Below are 22730 nucleotides of genomic sequence, written 5' to 3'. Positions count from 1 at the left end.
TGTTGATTTCTCCATATCCTCACCAACACTTATCTGTCTTTTTAATTATAGCCATCCTAGTGGGTGTGAAATGATATTTCATTATGGTTTTGATTTGCATTTCTCTGACACTAATGACAGTGAGCATCTTTCCATGTGCTTATTAGCCATTTTCATATCTTCTTTGGGGAAATGTGTTTTCAGATACTTTGCCCAGTTTTCAACTGGGTTGTCTTTTTTATTATAGAGTTATAAGAAGTTTTAAAATGTATATATTCTAGACACAAATCTTTTATCAGAGATACAATTTGGAAAAATCTTCTCCCATTTTGTGGGTCGTCTTTTTACTTTCTTGATAGTGCCTTTTGAAGCAAAAAGTGTTGAGTTTTTAAGAAGTCCTAATTATTATTTTTTCTTTTGTTGCTTGCTTTTGGTGTCATATAAGAAATCATTGCCAAATCCAAGGTCATAAGGATTCACTCTTATATTTTCTTCTAGGAGTGTTATAGTTTTAGCTCTTGTATTTAGATCTTTGATCTATTTTAGTGAATTTTTATTTACAATGTGAGGCAGAAGTTATAAATTCATCCTTTTGCGTGTGGATATCTTGTGTTAACCCCATTTGTTGAAAGGACTATTTTTGCCCATTGAATAGTCTAGCAGCCTTTTCAAAAAATCAATTGATGGGTTTATTTCTGGACTCTCAATTGTATTCCTTTGAACTGTATGTCTATCCCTATGTCACTACCACACAGTCTTAATTATCATTACTTTGTAGTAAGTTTTGGAATTGGGAAGTGTGGGCTCTCCAACTTAATTCTTTTTCAGGATGGTTTCATAATTCATTTTAATTTGAAACATGTTTTTTATCTTCTGTATACCAGGGAATATGTGAAAGGAACAAGACAAGAATGCTCAGCCAGGAGAGAGATGTGTTTAAAGAAGAATTAACAATATATGATGGAGAATTCCCTGGTGGTTCAGTGGTTAGGACTCGGAGATTTCACTGCCGGGGCCTGTGTTCTATCCCTGGTCAGGGAACTAAGATCCTGCATGCCTCGCAGTGCGGCCCCAAAACAACAACAACGACAGCAACAAAACAATGTATGGTGGAGATTAAGGTAGGAGAATTATAGCTACTTATAAAAACATAACAGGGAGTCTTAGCCAAATCTGGTAATTGTGTAAGACTGACTGAGGAAACAAGGGTCAGACTGAACGCTGGGGGAAGGAATAAGAGATAACCAGAAGAAGAGAGAATATACCCCATTCTAAGCCATTCCAAGGAATAGCTTTTGTGAATCTTGGAGTCAAGGCATGACTGTAAAAAGACAGAACAAAGTTCAGAAAAGCTTTAGTAGAGAGTGCAAGAAGAGAGAGGTAAAATTTGAGTAGAGTAAAAAGGCAAGATAGGGTCTGCTTTTTATCTCAAAGACAATGATGGGTCATTGTGGGCACTGAAAGAATGATGGGAGCCTTGGAGGCATGGTCATTTTACATGCACAAGAATCCCTTTGGCTGTAGAGTAGGCAGTGGATAGGTGGGTGCAACACCAAAGAAAGGAAAACCAGTTAGGGGGCTTTTGAAATGAAAGGTGATGTGACCCAGAGTATGATGGTGGCAAAAAAAAAAAAAAAGTGGAATGACTGTGAGAAACTTCCAGAGCAGAGTCTAACAGGACTTGGCGATTCTTTAGATGTGAGGGATAAAAGAGAGACAGGAATCAAAGATGGCTCCTAATTTCTCATAATATGGAACTTGTCTATATTTTGAGTATGTTGCAGATATTGAATAAAGGTGAGCCAATTTTAAAAAAATAAAATGAGAGAGGAGAATGTTTTATTTCTCAAAAATCTCCCAACAAAAAAATTAAGTTGCCTGTAACTTGTGTGGTCTCTGAGTACTGTGTTTTGTTGTTGTTCCTTTAAGGCCACTCTGAGTGATCCTTTAAAAAAAAAAAAAAACAGGTTTAACCAGGGAATACGAAAACCAAGCGAGAAGGTGTGACTGTAGGAGTTTCATGACACCCAGGTGGCATGCCTGGTGATAGAAAGAACGACTTCTCCCCATCTACTGACGTCTCCTACTAGGACCGTTCCCCAAGTGGTTCCCCAGCTTCTTATTTCCAGTCATGCCCTCTATCAGTACAGTGCAACCAGAATGAGTTCTCACAAAGGTACATCTCAACTTGTCACCTCCTTTGCATAAAACTTTTCGGTGGCTTCCTGTTGCCGTGAGGACAAAGTTCAGACCTTTTAACAGTTTTCACGTTTCTGCATAATCGGACTCCTGCAGGCCTGGCTGACCTCTTGCCACGTCCTCCCTTATGCTCTGTGCACCAGGCACACTGAACTGGTGCTCTCAGTTCCTTCAACGTGCTGTGCTCTCTCTCTCTCACCTCTTGGCTCTCTTTTACATCAGCTTTCTTTGCCTGCTACTATGCCTACTTATCTTCCAGGTCTTGAGTTACACATCAGTTTCTCTGGAAAGCCCCACTGATGTCAAATCTTGGTTCGGGATCTCCTGTGTAGCAGCCTCAAATGCCCTAGGCCAATGGACCTGCTGGGGCTTCGCTCTCTTTTGGTCTGGCTTGGTCCAGGCATAGATTTTATTTTATTTGTTTTTAATAAATTTATTTATTTATTTTTGGCTGCGTTGGGTCTTCATTGCTGCCCATGGGCTTTCTCTAGTTGCGGTGAGCGGGGGCTACTCATCGTTGTGGTGCACAGGCTTCTCACTCTGGTGGCTTCTCGTCGCGGAGCACGGGCTCTAGGCGCGTGGGCTTCAGTAGTTGTGGCTCGTGGGCTCTAGAGCGCAGGCTCAGTAGTTGTGGCGCACGGGCTTAGTTGCTCCGTGGCATGTGAGATCTTCCAGGACCAGGGCTCGAACCCGTGTCCCCTACATTGGCAGGCAGATTCTCAACCACTGGGCCACCAGGGAAGTCCCGGGCATAGATTTTAGACTCTGATAAGAGTGAAGGGACTGTGTTTCCTTCAAGTCCCCGTAATGAGAATACTGATGCTCTCAGCCACTGGGAGGTAATGAGCTGGTGCCTGCTCTACAGATACCAGCAAGTGTCTGCTCTACTGAGACTTGATTTTGCCAGGAGATAGTCTGAAGATAGAGTTATGTCCCTTTGTGAAGGCTGAATAGGGAATCAGGTCTTAAAAGGCCAACCCACATCCATTGCACAAAAGAATAAGCAGCGAATCCCCAGAGTTCTACCCCATATTTTTAGCCCGGGCAATTTTTAAAGCAGCCGTATCCAAACCTCCTTGTCAACAGCAAAACCAAATCGCTTTCAGTAAACCATTCATCCAATACCCTGCACTGAGTAATGCTACTTGCTGATATTTCTTTCACCATCAACTCCCCACAAAATGGACTCCAAGATAGATAAATGAGGAAACTTGTTACAAGAAATTGTTACTGTATTTATAAACCAGTTAAAAGTGAAACAATAAAAATTGAGACAAGGAGAGCAAGAAAAATTGAAGTCCTGTGCTCCTCTCTGGGCATAATTACCTGGTAGTCCAGTTATCTGTTCAGGGTACTCCTACTTCAAGGTAGTATTTGTAATAAAAGAACACCAGGCTTTCTGGTCTCTTTAGAGGCAAGCAACAAGCTCATCTAAACTCCTATCAGTCTATTCACAACTGGCTTAAAAAATAAGGAATTAGGAGAAAGGGAAGGAGGGAGAAAACAAATTCCTTCATTAACTCATTGGGAAGTCTTAGGACCTCCTGAAGAAGCTCCCTTCTTTGATCCCAAATCTCATAATCATAGCGTAGTTCTAGTTCTACATAAGCATCCATGAATGGTTCTCTAACTGGAGCACATGCTATCAAACCCAAAGTCAAACGCCCAGGCCAAGAAAACTCAAATCTCAAATAAAATCTCAAATCATCCAATAATATCTATTCCCCAGGTAATGGCAAATAGTATAACAATGTTTGTGATCAAAGACCCACATTTGAGAAAGTCCTGCTGCGCCCTTATAAACACACACACACACACACACACATACACCCACACACACTTAATCTTTGAGGGCCAAAATTTTGAAAAGAAATCTGGACCAGGGTAGGCAAAGAGCTGGAAAGGATGATAAAATCCTGGAGGGATAATTTACCATTAGGATAGGAGGAGAGAGGACACGTGCGCTGTCTTCTGTACCATAGTCCGAAGGGGAAAAGGGACTTGTTATTGGTTCTGGGTCTGAGAGGGGCCACATGTGGAACAAACTTGGTTTGGGATGAACTGGTGGCCAGCTTGAGCCCTGAGGAAAAGATTCTTCAAGTGCATCTGAAAGCTGGTTTCAGTGTGGAGAACCTCTTGGAAATTTGATTGGTCCTGGGGAAAGGGAAGCAGGCAGCTCTCTTTCTTCTTCTGCAGAGAGTGCCACAAGCCCTCACTGTTTCCTGTTGAATGGGGCGATTTACTTGCTGTGCGTGGTGGGAAGGCAGCGCGGCAGGGCCAGGACCTGGTGAGTCCGCAGCCAGTGCAGCAGCTTGTAGCCTGTGAAGGAGATCTGCTTGCCCATAATGCAGTCGGGCTTCTCTGGTGCTGGGACAGCAGGGCTCAAAAGGCTTCAGGTACCCGGGCAGTGCCTTCCCATCATCCTCCTTGCCCACCTCGGGGTTGGTGTAAATCAGGGTGGCGTATCGGCAGTGGAGGGCCTTCACGCTGTAGTTGCCCGCGTCCACCAGGGCTGCCTCTCGCTGGTCCTTCCCACACAGCCTCAGGGAGCAGCCCAGGTATCGCAGGATGGCATTGGACTGGTACAGGGTGAGGTCTCCATTCTGGAACTTGGGGAGCTGCCCGTACAGTTAGGAGGCCTTGAGTGGGCACTGCAGCTGGGTCTCCTTGGTGACCGCCTCCTCCTTCCAGCTCTGGCCCTGGCCAGCCCGCAGCACGTGTGTGGCCTTGGCAGACCCTGGAACAGGGAAGTAGACAGTGGTGTGGGGCGTCAGGGTGGTGGCAGAGCTCAGGCCAGTGTGGGGGATCTTTCGCAGAGGTTGACGTGGAGGAAAGGGACCACTGTGGTCTGCAAAGGAATTAGCATAAATAGCGTCAGGTAGCAACCAGTGCAGGACAAGAGGTCTGAACCACATCCCCCTAAACAGCTGGTTTAGAAGTGGTACCAATAACTTGGCTGTTAAACTTCTGTGCCACCTCCTTTCAGAGTCTCTCAGGTTTACCACCACCTGCTTCCTGACCAAACCCAGGCCACTCTCTGAACGTCCCTCCCCCATGCCATCACCGCCTTCTGTCTTGTGGTTTAATATTGACATTTGGCCTAAAATACACCTGGAGTCCATGGGTTTTACCACAAGAGACTTTTTTTTGGCCTTGCCAAGTGGCTTGTGGGATCTTAGTTCCCCAACCAGGGACTGAACCCGGGCCATGGCAGTGAAAGCACTGAGTCCTAACAACTGGACCACCAGGGAATTCCCCCTCAAGAGATTTTTTTTTTTTTTTAAATGTAAACACCAAATCGTGTAACTTGTTGATAAGTAACACTTTTTAAGCACATCAACCATGGTACTCTCACTGTGGAATTTATGGCCCTGAAGAGACTTAACCCTGGAGTTTGCAAAGTCCCCTCAGAACAAATTCTTTGGAGAGAGACTTGCTAACTGCCCTGGGAATTTGCTTTCACAGGAGGCCAAGGGAGCAGGTGCCTGAGCAGCTGGGAGAGAGTTTCCTGTTTACAATGTAAACCCGCCATGGTTCACGCTCCTTCAGGCCCAGATTCTGGCCAGACAGTACAAAGATGAGTCATCAAAAAGGAATACAGGAAAAACAAAAGGGGAATGAAGCAGTATAAAAGAGGGGAAAGAAATTAAATAGATAAAACCGATAATATCTAAAACAGGACCTATAAGAGACTAAAAAGACAGGAGGTTAGATGGTTAGAGCTAATATTTCCAACTTTAGGAATAAAAAAAAATGAAATATTAGGACTTCCCTGGCGGTCCAGTGGTTAAGAATCCATACTTCCACTGCAGGGGGCATGGTTTTGATCCCTGGTCAGGGAACTAAGATCCCACATGCCACGTGGTACAGCTAAAAAAAAAAAAGAAAAAAAAATATTTTGGGAGGGAATATTCCAATATCTAATAAAATTTAAACTAGTGATAACTTTTGACCAAAAAAAATACTTCTCAGAATTTATCCTTCAGTAAGTCATATAAATGTATAAAGATAAATGTACAAATGTTAGGGATGACTCCTGCCAAAAGCCTAGAGTTGTTCTTGACTTTTGTCTCCCTCACCATCACCATTCTGCCCCATTCAATCCATCAGCATATCCCATGAATTCTCTATTCAATATACACCCTGAATCTGACCACTCCTCACTATATTCCTAGAACCTCAGTGAGTCACAGCTTTTCTCAGAAATGGATTCCTACCTGGTCACTCTGCTTTTGTGCTTGCCCTCCAAACAGTCCATTAGCTACTTAGCAGCTATATTGATCTTGTAAAATCCTAGATAAATTCATATCACATCCCTGCTTAAATCTTTCATGGCTTTCTGTTGCACTCAGAATAAATTGCAAACCTCTTACCAGGACACTAGGGACCTCTCATAGCAGCCACCACTCTCCCATCCTGCTAGCTCCATCCCAACCCCACTGGTCTTCTCTGGGTTCCTTGAACAAGCCAAGTTGGCTCCCATCCCTGGAACTGAGCACCTGCTCTTCTCTCTACCTGGAAAGCACTTCTCCAGATCATCATGTGGTCTGACCTTCTTATTCTTTAGTTATCTGCTCTAGTTCATCTTCTTGAGGAGATTCCCTCATGACCAACCAAGAATAAAACTTCTCTTGTTATCTCTAGCCCCTTTCCAGGTACCCCTTTACTTACCACTTACCCATTTAATTGTTTGCTCTCTTTATTCCCCTTCTACTCACTTACATTGAGGTTAGGGACATCATCTATTTCACTGCTGCCTCTTTAGCACCTAGAACAAAGCCCGCCACGTAATAGGTGTTAGTATTTTTTGAATGAATGAATGAATGAATAAATGCTGGACATTTTCTTAAGATACATACTTAACTGAAAGAAAAAGCAAGCTTCAAAATGTGTACAATGCTGCTATATTTAAGATAGAGAACCAACAAGGACCTACTGTATAGCACAGGGAGCTCTGCTCAATACTCTGTAATAATAACCTGAATGGGAAAAGAACTTGAAAAAGAAGATACGTGTATATGTATAACTGAATCACTTTGCTGTACACCTGAAACTAACACAACACTGTTAATCAACTATACTCCAAGATAAAATAAAAATTTAAAAAATAATATGTACAGTCAAGCCCCATTAATATTAATACAAATATCTTAGTATACATTTGTATTCGTATTATATATAATATTTGAATGAATGCATGGAGGTTTTTCAAAATATATTTGTTATTGAGGTATAAGTGACATATAACATTGTGCTAGCTTAAGGTACACGATTTGTTGATTTGATACTTTTATATATTGCAATGTGATTACCACCATAGCTTTAGCTAACACCTCTGCCATATCACATCACTTCTTTTTCGTAGTGAGAACATTTAAAGTCTAGTCTCTTAGCAACTTTCAAGTATATACACAGTATTGTTGACTATAATCACAAGGCTGGGCATTAGATCTCCAGAACTTACTCATCTTTTAATTGCGAGTTTATAACCTTTGACCAACATCTCTCCAATTCCTCTACCCCCAGCTCCTGGTATCTACCATTCTACTCTGTTTCTACAAGTTCAGCTTTTTTAGATTCTCACATATAAGTGAGATTATACAGTATTTTTCTTTCTCTCTCTGACTTATTTCACTTAGCTTAGTACCTTCAAGGTCTGTCCATGTTGTTGCAAATGGCAGGATGTCTTTCTTTTTCGTGGCTGAATAGTATTCCATTCCAATAAATATATCACGGTATCGTTATCCATTCATCCACTGAGGGACATTTAGGTTGTTTCCATGTCTTGGCTATTGTGAGTAATGCTGCAATAAACATGGGAGTGCAGATATCTTTTTTTTTTCTTCTTTGGCCGAGCTGTGCAGCTTGCGGGCTCTCAGTTCCCTGACCAGGGATTAAACCCAGGCCATGGCAGTGAAAGCCTGGAATCCTGACCACTAGGCCACCAGGGAACTCCCAGATATCTTTTTGATATCCTGTTCTATTTCCCAGGACTTACTAACTGAATAAAGTGGAAAGTTTAAAAATGGTGTATAAAGTCAAGTACCATTTATCTTAGTACTAATATCAATAAAATATCTTTTATGTATATGTATATATGCACCCAAATCTAGATGAATATACATCAGTTATTCACAGTGATTATCCCTGCTGAGGGGATTTGGGGATGATGGCTTTCTACATTATACATTTCAGTAAAATTTTTATTTTTCTATTAACCATAAATATTTTAATCCAAAAAAAATTTGTATTAAAAATAAAATCAAGGGCTTCCCTGGTGGCGCAGTGGTTGAGAGGCCCCCTGCCGATGCAGGGGACATGGGTTCGTGCCGCGGTCCGGGAAGATCCCACATGTTGCAGAGCGGCTGGGCCCGTGAGCCATGGCCGCTGAGCCTGCGCGTCCGGAGCCTTTGCTCCACAACGGGAGAGGCTGCAACAGTGAGAGGCCCGCGTACCGCAAAAATAAATAAATAAATAAATAAAATTAAATCAAGTAAAGTTGAAACATTTAGAATGACAATGATGCTGGAAGCCAATTAGATAAAAGGTTACGATGTGGAAGTTAAGTGATATAAAATTATGATTGTATAGTTTTATATGATTATATGAAATGATGAAATTAAAATACACGGGTAAAAAGTTTCATTAAAGTGCATGTCTCCACTCTGCTCTCTGCCAGGAGCCTGTATGGTATGGACTCAATGATCTGTTCTAAAGTCCTCTGTCACTCTGGTTGGGTTCATCCAGTGAGGAGTCCCAGTAAGAAAAATGAAGGAAGAGGAAAGCAAGCTAAGTCAGGGTATTTGTCCCCCTTCCTCCCTCCCCAAGAGGTCACATTGAGTTGGCTGCATCCCTCGACGGGAAATCCCCATTTTTCTTGGGGCCACTAACTGTACAGAGTCCTGTTCTCTGTGGTCCTGACAGCTACTCCCTCCCCTTACCCTTTCCAGCGGTGAGCCCCAGCTCCTAAATTCACACCTTTGTAAATAAACCCTCCTCGTTACCTGAGGCCATCGGTTTCTTGCTGGGACTCTGGCAGACACTTTTTGGATAAAAATATGCATGTTCCTAAATTGTTCTTCCTATTTCCCGTGATCCAGAAATCATCCAGAAAAACAAGACTCCTTGTGAAGCTACACCGCTGGTATTAAAGCCTTCCTTCTCCATCTCGGGGCACGGCAAACTTTTTCCATAAAGGGCAGATAGTAAATATTTTAGGCTTTTTTTTAAAAAAAATTGAAGCATAGTTGATTTACAATGTCATGGTAATTTCAGGTGTACAGCACAGTGATTCAGTTATACATACATATATATATGTTATTTTTCAGATTCTTTCCCCTTATGGGTTATTACAAAATATTGAGTATAGTTCCCCGTGCTATACGGTAAGTCCTTGTTGGTTATCTATTTTATATATAGTACTGTGTACATGTTAATCCCATCCTCCTAATCTATCCCTCCCCCCTCTTTCCCCGTTGGTTTGTTTTCTATGTCTGTGGGTCTATTTCTGTTTTGTAAGTTCATTTGTATCTTTTTTTTTCAGATTCCACAGATAAGCAATATCATGTGATTAAATATTTTAGGTTCGAGAGGTCTATCCTCTCTGTCGCAGCTACCCTGCCAAAGTAGCACCAAAACAGCTACAGGCAAGAGGTAAATGAATGGCTTGCTGCAGACGTTGAAGGAAGTCTCCTAAGGCATTATCATTCAGTAACGTGTTTGCTGTGGGGTTTTGTTAGATACTCTTCATAAAGTCTAGGAGCACGTTATTTGTAAGCTCCATTTTACAGATTAGGAAACTGAAAATCATCGGGATTAATAGCTTGCTGTAAGTCTCATAATTATGCAGGGTAGTAGCAGTAATCCTCTGATAACAAATTCTTGGCTCCCATTACTATGCAGAATATCTTTAAACAAGGTATTGTGAAGTCAATATTATTCTAAAGAATGGTAGGTTAGTGAGATTTTTGAGGCTACAGTGTTTGAGGGTTTGTTGGAATCATACTATCTATTGGTAGCCTCAGTACTAGCCAGATGTATCACCGCGGGATTGTATATATTATGACAGTAAGATTCTAGAAAAGAAGTGAGTGTGTAAAGGAAAAAGTGTGACGTTTTGGTTGTCTCTCTTACTGGGTTCTTCTGATATCACAGAGCTGCTGAATTCAGGTTGCCCGATCTTTAAATTAGTTATTGTTATTGTTAACCAGTTCTAGTTATTGTGAACTGGTATGAATTGAGCTCTCTGTCTTACAACTGAAAACATGCTAATAGAAGCCAGAGCTTCCTGCTCTTTATTGATCTAGAAACCCAAAGAGAATATTTAGCAACCCAAAGCTATTGAATCTATGATACCACCGTTGTATGCTTATTGTCTCCTAATTTTGCTTTCTGCAATCCTGTAAGCTTTCCAGAAATAGGTGAAAGGGCTTGTTTTGCATACTCAGGAAAACTTATTAAGTATTTTAATTACAAAGACGTTATTTAAATTGAAATATACTTGAGTACATATATTGTTTGAAAGCAGCTTATATAAAATTATACATTTTATCATTACACTCTCTCTTTAAAATTAGTCGTTATTGTTTAAATGGGGACACGCTAACTTTGTTATTTAGAAAATGAATTTGGGAAGGGGAAGATTGACAAGGTTTTTAGTTTGTTTGCAAGCAAAGCAATGGCAATCCTGCTGTGAGAATACTGTTAACTGTTGCTATTCCAATCAGAAAAAAGTGGGCACTTTGGGGAAAAAAAAATTTCCAAATGTTTTTAATGCTTTGTCTACTAGTCTCTGAAGTTCCCTTTGTTCTGTTGGAACGCCCAAGTCAATGAATTCAGTATTGATTTATTTCAAAGGCCCTTAGGCTTGAAGCTTTGAGAGAGAATGAAAAGAATGAAAGAACGATTTTTCATAGACTGTATTAAGCCTCCAGGCATAGAAAATGTATAAGTGAAAAGCACATCAGAGACATCTTTGCTCCTTGCTAAAGCCTGTGGAAAATAACTCTCTAGCCAGGGTGGAAAGGTATAGTATTGATTACTGAGAAGATTTATAATTGAACCAGGATTTCTTAATTCCACCAAATGAAACAAACTAACATCGTGACTGTTCGGGGCTCCAGCGTCACCTACCCGCAGGTCACACGCTTGGCCACGTCCAGTGGCGCAGGTCCTGGCTTGCACGTCCAGTAAATAGTTCATGACTAGCTGGCTGGCTGCATGGATTAATGGGAGACTATAAAATTCGTTTAACTATCTTTTTTTTTAAATTAATTAATTAATTTTTACTTTTGGCTGCGTTGGGTCTTTGTTGCTGCGTGCAGGCTTTCTCTAGTTGCAGTGAGCGGGCTTCTCATTGCTGTTGCTTCTCTTGTTGCGGAGCATGGGCTCGAGGTGCGTGGGCTCAGTAGTTACGGCGCACGGGCCCAGCCGCTCCGCGGCATGTGGGATCTTCCCAGACCAGGGCTCGAACCCGTGTCCCCTGCACTGGCAGGCGGATTCTTAACCACTGCGCCACCAGGGAAGTCCCCTAACTATCTTTTTGATATAATTTTTACTCCAACATTGCCCACTGGGGCACATTAAATATGTTCATTCTCTGTTTTCAATTACAAAAAATCAGTAGGGTAATAAACAGTAATGAGTTCCAAGAGTGTTTTGTTGCTGCTGTCATTTAACACTTTACTTGATACAATACATCACCTCTCCATAAAGAAAAATGTTGGCAATAGCTGATATAAATAGTAACATCTATCGAGTTCTTACTCTGTGCCAGGCAGGGAGCTATATTCTTCACATGAAATTTCAGAATTCACCCTCACAACAACTTTCTAGGTAAGTAGTAGTATTTTTCTTGTTTTACAGTTGAGAAAACTGTGTAAACCATGTTGCTCCTTGGGCTATATGAAATATATTTGTTTGCAGAAGGAAAATAAGGACATTAATGATCCTTTTACAAAAAGATTCTTTTGAGTGACAGGATTTCCCCTAGTCTTTTAATGTAACAAATACTCCTAGGGCATTCAAAACCTTTCAATTATACTAGTTCAGTTTGCATGCTTTTCATTTACAACAATTCTTCAAGAACACACCTCTATACATGAAAAGAGAACTCTAAGTTATTGTCCTGGTGACGATGTTTTTTTTTTGTGTGTGTGTGCGGTACGCGGGCCTCTCACTGTTGTGGCCTCTCCCGTCGTGAAGCACAGGCTCCGGACGCGCAGGCTCAGTAGTTGTGGCTCACGGGCCTAGCCGCTCCACGGCATGTGGGATCTTCCCTGACCGGGGCACGAACCCGTGTCCCCTGCATCGGCAGGCGGACTCTCAACCACTGCACCACCAGAGAAGCCCCCGGTGATGATGTTTTTATATTTGAGGGAGAGATAATCACTTGAACAAAAATAAGTTATTACTCCATATTTGTTTAAGCCACAACTAGAAAAAAACTTAACTATAAATATGTATATTTAAGACTTTTTATTATGGAAGTTAAACCCCTACACACCTATCATGCAGCTTCAAAAATTAACAAAACTTTCAGAGCTACAAATATGTTTTTGAAATACTGGTACTAAGAGGGGTGATCATGTAATTTATTACCCAAACTAGGACATTTTTGACAGTAAAAGGAGGTGTTATAATAACTCCACCAGGACAACAGGCACAAACCCAGACTGTACTGGGGAGACAATGGCATATGATCACCCTAGAACAACTTCATTTCTGTAATATTGAAAGCATGTAATACCATATCCATATGTAAGAACACATAAACAGATAGTTCTGATGTGAAAGAAGACACACAAATCTCTTTTTTTTCCATCTTTATTGGAGTATAATTGCTTTACAATTGTGTGTTAATTTCTGCTTTATAACAAAGTGAATCAGTTATACATATACATATATCCCCATATCTCCGCCTCTTGTGTCTCCCTCCCTCCCCCCTCCCTATCCCACCCATCTAGGTGGTCACAAAGCACCGAGCTGATCTCCCTGTGCTATGCGGCTGCTTCCCACTAGCTATCTATTTTACGTTTGGTAGTGTATGTATGTCCATGCCACTCTTTCACTTTGTCACAGCTTACCCTTTCCCCTCCCCATATCCTCAAGTCCATTCTCTAGTAGGTCTGTGTCTTTATTCCTGTCTTACCCCTAGGTTCTTCGTGACATTTTTTTTTCTTAAATTCCATATATATGTGTTAGCATACGGTACTTGTCTTTCTCTTTCTGACTTACTTCACTCTGTATGACAGACTCTAGGTCCATCCACCTCACTACAAATAACTCAATTTCGTTTCTTTTTATGACTGAGTAATATTCCATTGTATATATGTGCCACATCTTCTTTATCCATTCATCCGATGATGGACACTTAGGTTGTTCCCGTCTCCTGCCTATTGTAAATAGAGCTGCAATAAACATTTTGGTACATGACTCTTTTTGAATTATGGTTTTCTCAGGGTATATGTCCAGTACTGGGATTGCTGGGTCATATGGTAGTTCTATTTGTAGTTTTTTAAGGAACCTCCATACTGTTCTCCATAGTGGCTGTACCAATTCACATTCCCACCAGCGTGCAAAAGTGTTCCCTTTTCTCCACACCTTCTCCAGCACTTATTGTTTCTAATTTTTTTTTTTTTTTTTTTTTTTTTTTTGCGGTATGGGGGCCTCTCACTGTTGTGGCCCCTCCCGTTGCGGAGCACAGGCTCCAGACGCGCAGGCTCAGCGGCCATGGCTTACGGGCCCAGCCACTCCACGGCATGTGGGATCTTCCCGGACTAGGACACGAACCTGTGTCCCCTTCATTGCCAGGTGGACTCTCAGCCACTGTGCCACCAGGGAAGCCCCTGTTTCTAGATTTTTTGATGATGGCCATTCTGACTGGTGTGAAATGATATTTCATTGTAGTTTTGATTTTCATTTCTCTAATGATTAATGATGTTGAGCATTCTTTCATGTGTTTGTTGGCAATCTGTATATCCTCTTTGGAGAAACGTCTATTTAGGTCTTCTGACTATTTTTGGATTGGGTTGTTTGTTTTTTTGTTATTGAGCTGCATGAGCTGCTTGTAAATTTTGGAGATTACTCCTTTGTCAGTTGCTTCATTTGCAAATATTTTCTCCCATTCTGAGGGTTGTCTTTTCGTCTTGTTTATGGTTTCCTTTGCTGTGCAAAAGATTTGAAGTTTCATTAGGTCCCATTTGTTTATTTTTGTTTTTATTTCCATTTCTCTGGGAGGTGGGTCAAAAAGGATCTTGCTGTGATTTATGTCATAGAGTGTTCTGCCTATGTTTTCCTCTAAGAGTTTGATAGTTTCTGGCCTTATATTTAGGTCTTTAATCCATTTTGAGCTTATTTTTGTGTATGGTGTTAGGGAGTGATCTAATCTCATACTTTTACATGTACCTGTCCAGTTTTCCCAGCACCACTTATTGAAGAGGCTGTCCTTTCTCCACTGTACATTCCTGCCTCCTCTATCAAAGATAAGGTGACCATATGTGCGTGGGTTTATCTCTGGGCTTTCTATCCTGTTCCATTGATCTATATTTCTGTTTTTGTGCCAGTACCATACTCTCTGATTACTGTAGATTTGTAGTATAGTCTGAAGTCAGGGAGCCTGATTCCTCCAGCTCCATTTTTCATTCTCAAGATTGCTTTGGCTATTCGGGGTCTTTTGTGTTTCCATACAAACTGTGAAATTTTTTGTTGTACTTCTGTGAAAAATGCCAGTGGTAGTTTGATAGGGATTGCATTGAATCTGTAGACTGCTTTGGGTAGTGTAGTCATTTTCACAATGTTGATTCTTCCAATCCAAGAACGTGATATATGTCTCCATCTATTTGTATCATTTTTAATTTCTTTCATCAGTGTCTTATAATTTTCTGCATACAGTCTTTTGTCTCCTTAGGTAGGTTTATTCATAGATGTTTTATTCTTTTTGTTGCAGTGGTAAATGGGAGTGTTTTCTTGATTTCACTTTCAGATTTTTCATCATTAGTATATAGGAATGCCAGAGATTTCTGTGCATTAATTTTGTATCCTGCTACTTTACCAAATTCAGTGATTAGCTCTAGTAATTTTCTGGTAGCATCTTTAGGATTCTCTCTGTATAGTATCATGTCATCTGCAAACAGTGACAGCTTTACTTCTTCTTTTCTGATTTGGATTCCTTTTATTTCCTTTTCTTCTGTGATTGCTGTGGCTAAAACTTCCAAAACTATGTTGAATAAGAGTGGTGAGAGTGGGCAACCTTGTCTTGTTCCTGATCTTAGTGGAAATGCTTTCAGTTTTTCACCATTGAGGATGATGTTGGCTGTGGGTTTGTCATATATGGCCTTTATTATGTTGAGGAAAGTTCACTCTATGCCTCCTCTCTGCAGGGTTTTCATCATAAATGGGTGTTGAATTTTGTCAAAAGCTTTCTCTGCATCTATTGAGATGATCATACGGTTTTTCTCCTTCAATTTGTTAATATGGTGTATCACGTTGATTGATTTGCATATATTGAAGACTCCTTGCATTCCTGGAATAAACCCCACTTGATCATGGTGTATGATCCTTTTAATGTGCTGTTGGATTCTGTTTGCTAGTATTTTGTTGAGGATTTTTGCATCTATGTTCATCTGTGATATTGGCCTGTAGTTTTCTTTCTTTGTTACATCCTTGTCTGGTTTTGGTATCAGGGTGATGGTGGCCTCATAGAATGAGTTTGGGAGTGTTCCTCCCTCTGCTATATTTTGGAAGAGTTTGAGAAGGATAGGTGTTAGCTCTTCTCTAAATGTTTGATAGAATTCGCCTGTGAAGCCATCTGGTCCTGGGCTTTTGTTTGTTGGAAGATTTTTAATCACCATTTCAATTTCAGTGCTTGTGACTGGTCTGTTCATGTTTTCTATTTCTTCCTGATTCAGTCTTGGCAGGTTGTGCATTTCTAAGAATTTGTCCATTTCTTCCAGGTTGTCCATTTTATTGGCATAGAGTTGCTTGTAGTAATCTCTCATGATCTTTTTTATTTCTGCAGTGTCAGTTGTTACTTCTCCTTTTTCATTTCTAATTCTCTTGATTTGAGTCTTCTCCCTTTTTTTCTTGATGAATCTGGCTAATGACTTATCAATTTTGTTTATCTTCTCAAGGAACCAGCTTTTAGTTTTATTGATCTTTGCTATCGTTTCCTTCATTTCTTTTTTTTATTTCTGATCTGATCTTTGTGATTTCTTTCCTTCTGCTAACTTTGGCGTTTTTTTGTTCTTCTTTCCCTAATTGCTTTAGGTGCAAGGTTAGGTTGTTTATTTGATATGTTTCCTGTTTCTTAGGTAGAATTGTATTGCTATAAACTTCCCTCTTAGAACTGCTTTTGCCGCATCCCATAGGTTTTGGGTAGTCGTGTCTCCATTGTCTTTTGTTTCTAGGTATTTTTTGATTTCCTCTTTGATATCTTCAGTGATCACCTTCGTTATTAAGTAGTGTATTCTTTAGCCTCCATGTGTTTGTATTTTTTACAGATCTTTTCCTGTAATTGATATCTAGTCTCATAGCATTGTGGTCGGAAAAGATACCTGATACAATTTCAATTTTCTTAAATTTACCAAGACTTGATTTGTGACCCAAGATATGATCTATCCTGGAGAATGTTCCATGAGCACTTGAGAAAAATGTGAATTCTGTTGTTTTTGGATGGAATGTCCTATAAATATCAATTAAGTCCATCTTGTTTAATGTATCATTTAAAGCTTGTGTTTCCTTATTTATTTTCATTTTGGATGATCTGTCCATCGGTGAAAGTGGGGTGTTAAAGTCCCCTACTATGAATGTGTTACTGTCGATTTCCCCTTTTATGGCTGTTGGTATTTGCCTTATGTATTGACGTGCTCCTAATTTGGGTGCATAAATATTTACTATTGTTATATCTTCTTCTTGGATTCATCCCTTGATCATTATGTAGTGTCCTTGTCTCTCCTAATAGTCTTTATTTTAAAGTCTATTTTGTCTGATATGAGAATTGCTACTCCAGCTTTCTTTTGGTTTCCATTTGCATGGAATATGTTTTTCCATCCCCTTACTTTCAAGGTGTATGTGTCTCTAGGTCTGAAGTGGGTCTCTTGTAGACAGCATATATATGGATCTTGTTTTTGTATCCATTCAGCCAGTCTGTGTCTTTTGGTGGGAGCATTTAATCCATTTACATTTAAGGTAATTATCGATATGTATGTTCCTATTCCCATTTTCTTAATTGTTTTGGGTTTGTTATTGTAGGTCTTTTCCTTCTCTTGTGTTTCTTGCCTAGAGAAGTTCCTTTAGCATTTGTTGTAAAGCTGGTTTGGTGGTGCTGAACTCTCTCAGCTTTTCCTTGTCTGTAAAGGTTTTAATTTCTCCATCAAATCTGAATGAGATCCTTGCTGGGTAGAGTAATCTTGGTTGTAGGTTTTTCTCCTTCATCACTTTAAATATGTCCTGCCAGTCCGTTCTGGCTTGCAGAGTTTCTGCTGAAAGATCAGCTGTTAACCTTATGGGGATTCCCTTGTGTGTTATTTGTTGTTTTTCCCTTGCTGCTTTTAATATGTTTTCTTTGTATTTAATTTTTGACAGTTTGATTAATATGTGTCTTGGCGTGTTTCTCCTTAGATTTATCATGTATGGGACTCTCTGTGCTTCCTGGACTTGATTAACTATTTCCTTTCCCATATTAGGGAAGTTTTCAACTATAATCTCCTCAAATATTTTCTCAGTCCCTTTCTTTTTCTCTTCTTCTTCTGGAACCCCTATAATTCGAATATTGGTGCATTTAATGTTGTCCCAGAGGTCTCTGAGACCGTCCTCAGTTCTTTTAATTCTTTTTTCTTTATTCTTCTCTGCAGTAGTTATTTCCACTATTTTATCTTCCAGGTCACTTATCCGTTCTTCTGCCTCAGTTATTCTGCTGTTGATCCCTTCTACAGTATTTTTAATTTCATTTTTTGTGTTGTTCATCATTGCTTGTTTCATCTTTAGTTCTTCTAGGTCCTTGTTAAACGTTTCTTGTATTTTCTCCATTCTATTTCCAAGATTTTGGATCATCTTTACTATCATTATTCTGCATTCTTTTTCAGGTAGACTGCCTATTTCCTCATCATTTGTTAGGTCTGATGGGTTTTTATCTTGCTCCTTCATCTGCTGTGTGCTTTTCTGTCTTCTCATTTTGCTTATCTTACTGTGTTTGGGGTCTCCTTTTTGCAGGCTGCAGGTTCGTAGTTCCCGTTGTTTTTGGTGTCTGTCCCCAGTGGCTAAAGTTGGTTCAGTGCGTTGTGTAGGCTTCCTGGTGGAGGGGACTAGTGCCTGTGTTCTCGTGGATGAGGCTGGATCTTGTCTTTCTGATGGGCAGGTCCATGTCTGGTGGTGTGTTTTGGGGTGTCTGTGGACTTATTATGATTTTAGGCAGCCTCTCTGCTAATGGGTGGGGTTGTGTTCCTGTCTTGCTAGTTGTCTGGCATAGGGTGTCCAGCACTGTAGCTTGCTTGTCGTTGAGTAAAGCTGGGTGGTGGTGTTGAGATGGAGATCTCTGGGAGATTTTCGCCGTTTGGTATTATGTGGAGCTGGGAGTTCTCTTGTGGACCAGTGTCCTGAAGTTGGCTCATCCACCTCAGAGGCAGAGCACTGACTCCTGGCTGGAGCTCCAAGAGCCTTTCATCCACACAGCTCAGAATAAAAGGGAGAAAAATCAGAAAGAAAGAGGATAAAATAAAATAAAGTTATTAAAATAAAAAATAATTATTAAGAAAAAAAATTTTTAAGTAAAAACAAAAAACGGGCAGATAGAACCCTAGGACAAATGGTAAAGCAAAGCTATACAAACAAAATCTCACACAGAAGCATACACATACACACTCACAAAAAGAGGAAAAGGGGAAAAAATAATAAATCTTGCTCTCAAAGTCCACCTCCTTAATTTGGGATGATTTGTTGTCTATTCATGTATTCCACAGATGCAGGTACATCAAGTTGATTGTGGAGATTTAATCCGCTGCTCCTGAGGCTGCTGGGAGAGATTTCCCTTTCTCTTCTTTGTTCGCACAGCTCCCAGGGGCTCAGCTTTGGATTTGGCCCCGCCTCTGCGTGTAGGTCACCGGAGGGCGTCTGTTCTTCGGGGTTAAAGGAGCAGCTGCTTCGGGGGCTCTGGCTCGCTCAGGCCGGGGGCAGGGAGGGGTACGGAGTGCGGGGTGGGCCTGTGGTGGCAGAGGCCGGCGTGACGTTGCACCAGCCTGAGGCGCGCCGTGTGTTCTCCCGGGGAAGTTGTCCCTGGATCCAGGGACCCTGGCAGTGGCGGGCTGCACAGGCTCCCCAGAAGTGGGGTGCGGATAGTGACCTGGGCTCGCACACAGGCTTCTTGGTGGAGGCAGCAGCAGCCTTAGCGTCTCATGACCGTCTCTGGGGTCCGCACTTTTAGCCGCGGCTCGCGCCCCTCTCTGGGGTTCGCGCTTTTAGCCGCGTCTTGCGCCCGTCTCTGGAGCTCCTTTAAGCAGCGCTCTTAATCCTCTCTCCTCGCGCACCAGGAAGCAAAGAGGGAAGAAAAAGTCTCTTGCCTCTTCGGCAGGTCCAGACTTTTCCCCGGACTCCCTCCCGGCTAGCCGTGGTGCACTAACCCCTTCAGGCTGTGTTCACGCTGCCAGTCCTCTCCCTGCGCTCCGACTGAAGCCCGAGCCTCAACTCCCAGCCCCGAGCGCCCTGGCGGGTAAGCAGACAAGCCTCTTGGGCTGGTGAGTGCCGGTTGGCACCGATCCTGTGTGCGGGAATCTCCCTGCTTTGCCCTCCGTACCCGTTGCTGTGCACTCCTCCGCGGCTTCGAAGCTCCCCCCTCCGCCTCCCGCAGTCTCCGCCCGCGAAGGGGCTTCCTAGTGTGTGGAAACTTTTCCTCTTTCACAGCTCCCTCCCACTGGTGCAGGTGCCGTCCCTATTCTTTTGTCTCTGTTTTTTCTTTTTCTTTTTTTTCTTTTGCCCTACCCAGGTACGTGGGGAGTTTCTTACCTTTTGGGAGGTCTGAGGTCTTCTGCCAGCCTTCAGTAGGTGTTCTGTAGGAGTTGTTCCACGTGTAGATGTATTTCTGGTGTATCTGTGGGGAGGAAGGTGATCTCCGTGTCTTACTCTTCCGCCATCTTCCCCCTCTCCACACATCTCTTATTAAATAATTTTCTGTATTCATTGTTGTTACGGACTGAATGTGTCCTCCAAAAATTTATATGTTAACCCCTAACCACCCCCCCCCAATGTAATGGTACTTGGAAGTGGGGCCTTTGGGAGGTCATTAGGTCATGAGGGTGAAGCCCTTATGATGGGATTAGTGTCTTTATAAGAAGAGAAAAAGCTCCTCAACACCTCTCTCTCTCTCTTTCTCTCTCTGCCATAGGAGGGCACAGAAAGAAGACAGCCATCTATGAATCAGGAAGTAGGCCTTCATGAGGGACCAAATGGGCCAGCACCTTGATCTTGGACTTAGCAGCCTCCAGAACTGTGAGAAATAAAAGTCTGTACTTTAAGCCGCTCAGCCTGTAATATTTTGTTACAGTAGCCAGAGGAGCCTAAGACAGTCATGCTGAATAGGATTTGTATGGGCTTTTCTATTCTGTGGAAGAATTAAATAAAACATATATTTACTTTTTTTTTTTTTTTCTGGTACGTGGGCCTCTCACTGCTGTGGCTTCTCCCGTTGCGGAGCACAAGCTCCGGATGCACAGGCTCAGCGGCCATGGCTCACGGGCCCAGCCACTCCGCAGCATGTGGGATATTCCCAGACCAGGGCACGAACCCGTGCCCCCTGCATCAGCAGGCGGACTCTCAACCCCTGCGCCACCAGGGAAGCCCCATATATTTACTTTTAAGAGCATGAACTTGGCAGTAAATCTATTACTATAATCTAGTGGCAATCTAATAATTCTAGCTCTAGCCCAGCAGTTAGAGTTCATGGGAGGAGACAAACCTACACGTGTGACAGCTGCCTGCCACCTGCTAGCCGAACGTGTTCCCTAGCCTCTCAGAGATCCCTTTTCTTCCTTCACCACATAAAATGGAGATAATAATAGGATTTATTTCAGAGGGTTGTTGTGAGGACAAATGGGTAATGTGGGCAGAGCACATAGCATGTCACCTGACACCCATGAAAGTTCAGTGAAGGGGACCGTTTCTTTCCTTCCTTCTTCTCCTGTCTTCTCCCAACCCAGGCTCCTCTGGGGTCCAGGCAGCGGCAGCAGGGGCCTGGGTTGGCGATTTTACAAGGAGCTGTAGTGGAGGAACAGGAACTGCTCCAGGGCCAAGACGCTCACCTAAGATGCTCGCCAGTTACTGGGACAGGTCATTTCTTGTCCTCAGTCAGAGGGACTTCAGAGTATCCTCATTTGACGACTTAAAACCACAACCCTATTTATAATCAAAGACTGGTGAGGCCTGAATGTATCATTTACAGGTAAAACTGGGATATTATTCACCTCAGAAAGTTGATATAAAGAGTGGATCGAAAAATTTATGTACAGGGTCTAGGGCAGTTTGGCCCACTGTAGACCTCAAAATGGTGGTTACCTTACGATTTTACTCCTAGGAAACTTCCTGAGGAGACAAAATGATGGAAAACAGTCATGCTGAAGGTTCTTTCTCTGCCGCAGAGGAGGAGACAAGCCCCCATGCCCCTCACCAGCCCTTGGAAGATTCCTCCTAATGGCTAACCTGTTTGTGAGTCAGCTCAGAGGACCAGGTCAATATTTAGATTGAAAAGCTCTCGCTCCTGACTAAATGTTAACAAACCTAATAGCAAAAATGTTTTTTTCAAAAAATTCTCCTTCGGGGACTTCCCTGGCAGTCCAACGGTTAAGACTCTGCACTTCCATTGCAGGGGGCACGGGTTCAATCCCTGGCTGGGGAACTAAGATCCCACAAGCCATGCAGCATGGCCAAAAATCCCACCCCCCCAAAAACAAAAAAACTTCTCCTGTGAAAACTTTATTCATTATTAAATTTCCATAGCTTATGATTTTTGTCCATAAAAAAGAAAAATTCAGAAAATACCTAACATATATTTCATTTTGGGCAGTGATGCATGTGAGAAAAATGATAATGCTTTGTTCTTCACTCATTGTGTTTATGGGACTAAAGAGAAGAGTGCTTTACAAGCTATAAGTGGTGCTGCTACCCGGTTGCTGGTACTTACATAAATAAAGATAAATCTTCTCAAAGGAAATTAAGTGAAGCTGGTGGTCCATTAGCTAATGCTCCTAGAACACTTCATTCTACTCATATAGAGAAGAGACTGAAAAATAGACGTTTAAGATCTGGCGAGACGCAGGAGGTAATCATAAAAAGTAAAACTGCTTGTTATCTCACTTCTCTAGTTTTCGGTAGACAATATTTTACTACTGAATTCTATGAAGAGCTGAGCAAAAATTTTACCAGACATAAATACCTTAATTGAATTGTGCATATAGAATTGCAGTGTGGAATGTAGATGAACAGAAGGCTCGTGGTGGAGTTGGAATTAGGACATTAGTTCTTTTCAAAACCGCAGACGTGGACGAACTGGAGAAGGAAAGCCACAGAGA

General features: G+C 41.8%; 1 long non-coding RNA gene and 1 pseudogene across 2 annotated transcripts in view; one reads left to right on the top strand and one right to left on the bottom strand.

Annotated features, from left to right (window-relative positions):
* The window catches only part of LOC132593783 (uncharacterized), a 29890-nt gene extending 9107 nt beyond the window's left edge, over window positions 1–20783 (top strand). For both annotated transcript variants that reach the window (XR_009559614.1, XR_009559613.1), the window contains 3 exons: window positions 864–1100; window positions 19742–19879; window positions 20552–20783. This is a non-coding gene — a long non-coding RNA (uncharacterized lncRNA). The remainder of the gene's footprint in view (window positions 1–863; window positions 1101–19741; window positions 19880–20551) is intronic.
* On the bottom strand, window positions 4418–5093 carry LOC115843351 (glutathione S-transferase P pseudogene; annotated as a pseudogene).
* Window positions 20784–22730: the final 1947 nt, after the last annotated feature.

Source organism: Globicephala melas, chromosome 17 (assembly GCF_963455315.2).
Source record: "Globicephala melas chromosome 17, mGloMel1.2, whole genome shotgun sequence".
Classification (NCBI taxonomy): domain Eukaryota; kingdom Metazoa; phylum Chordata; class Mammalia; order Artiodactyla; family Delphinidae; genus Globicephala; species Globicephala melas.
The sequence above is the reverse complement of the archived record's forward strand: the minus strand, read 5'-3'. Positions and strand labels throughout refer to the sequence as shown.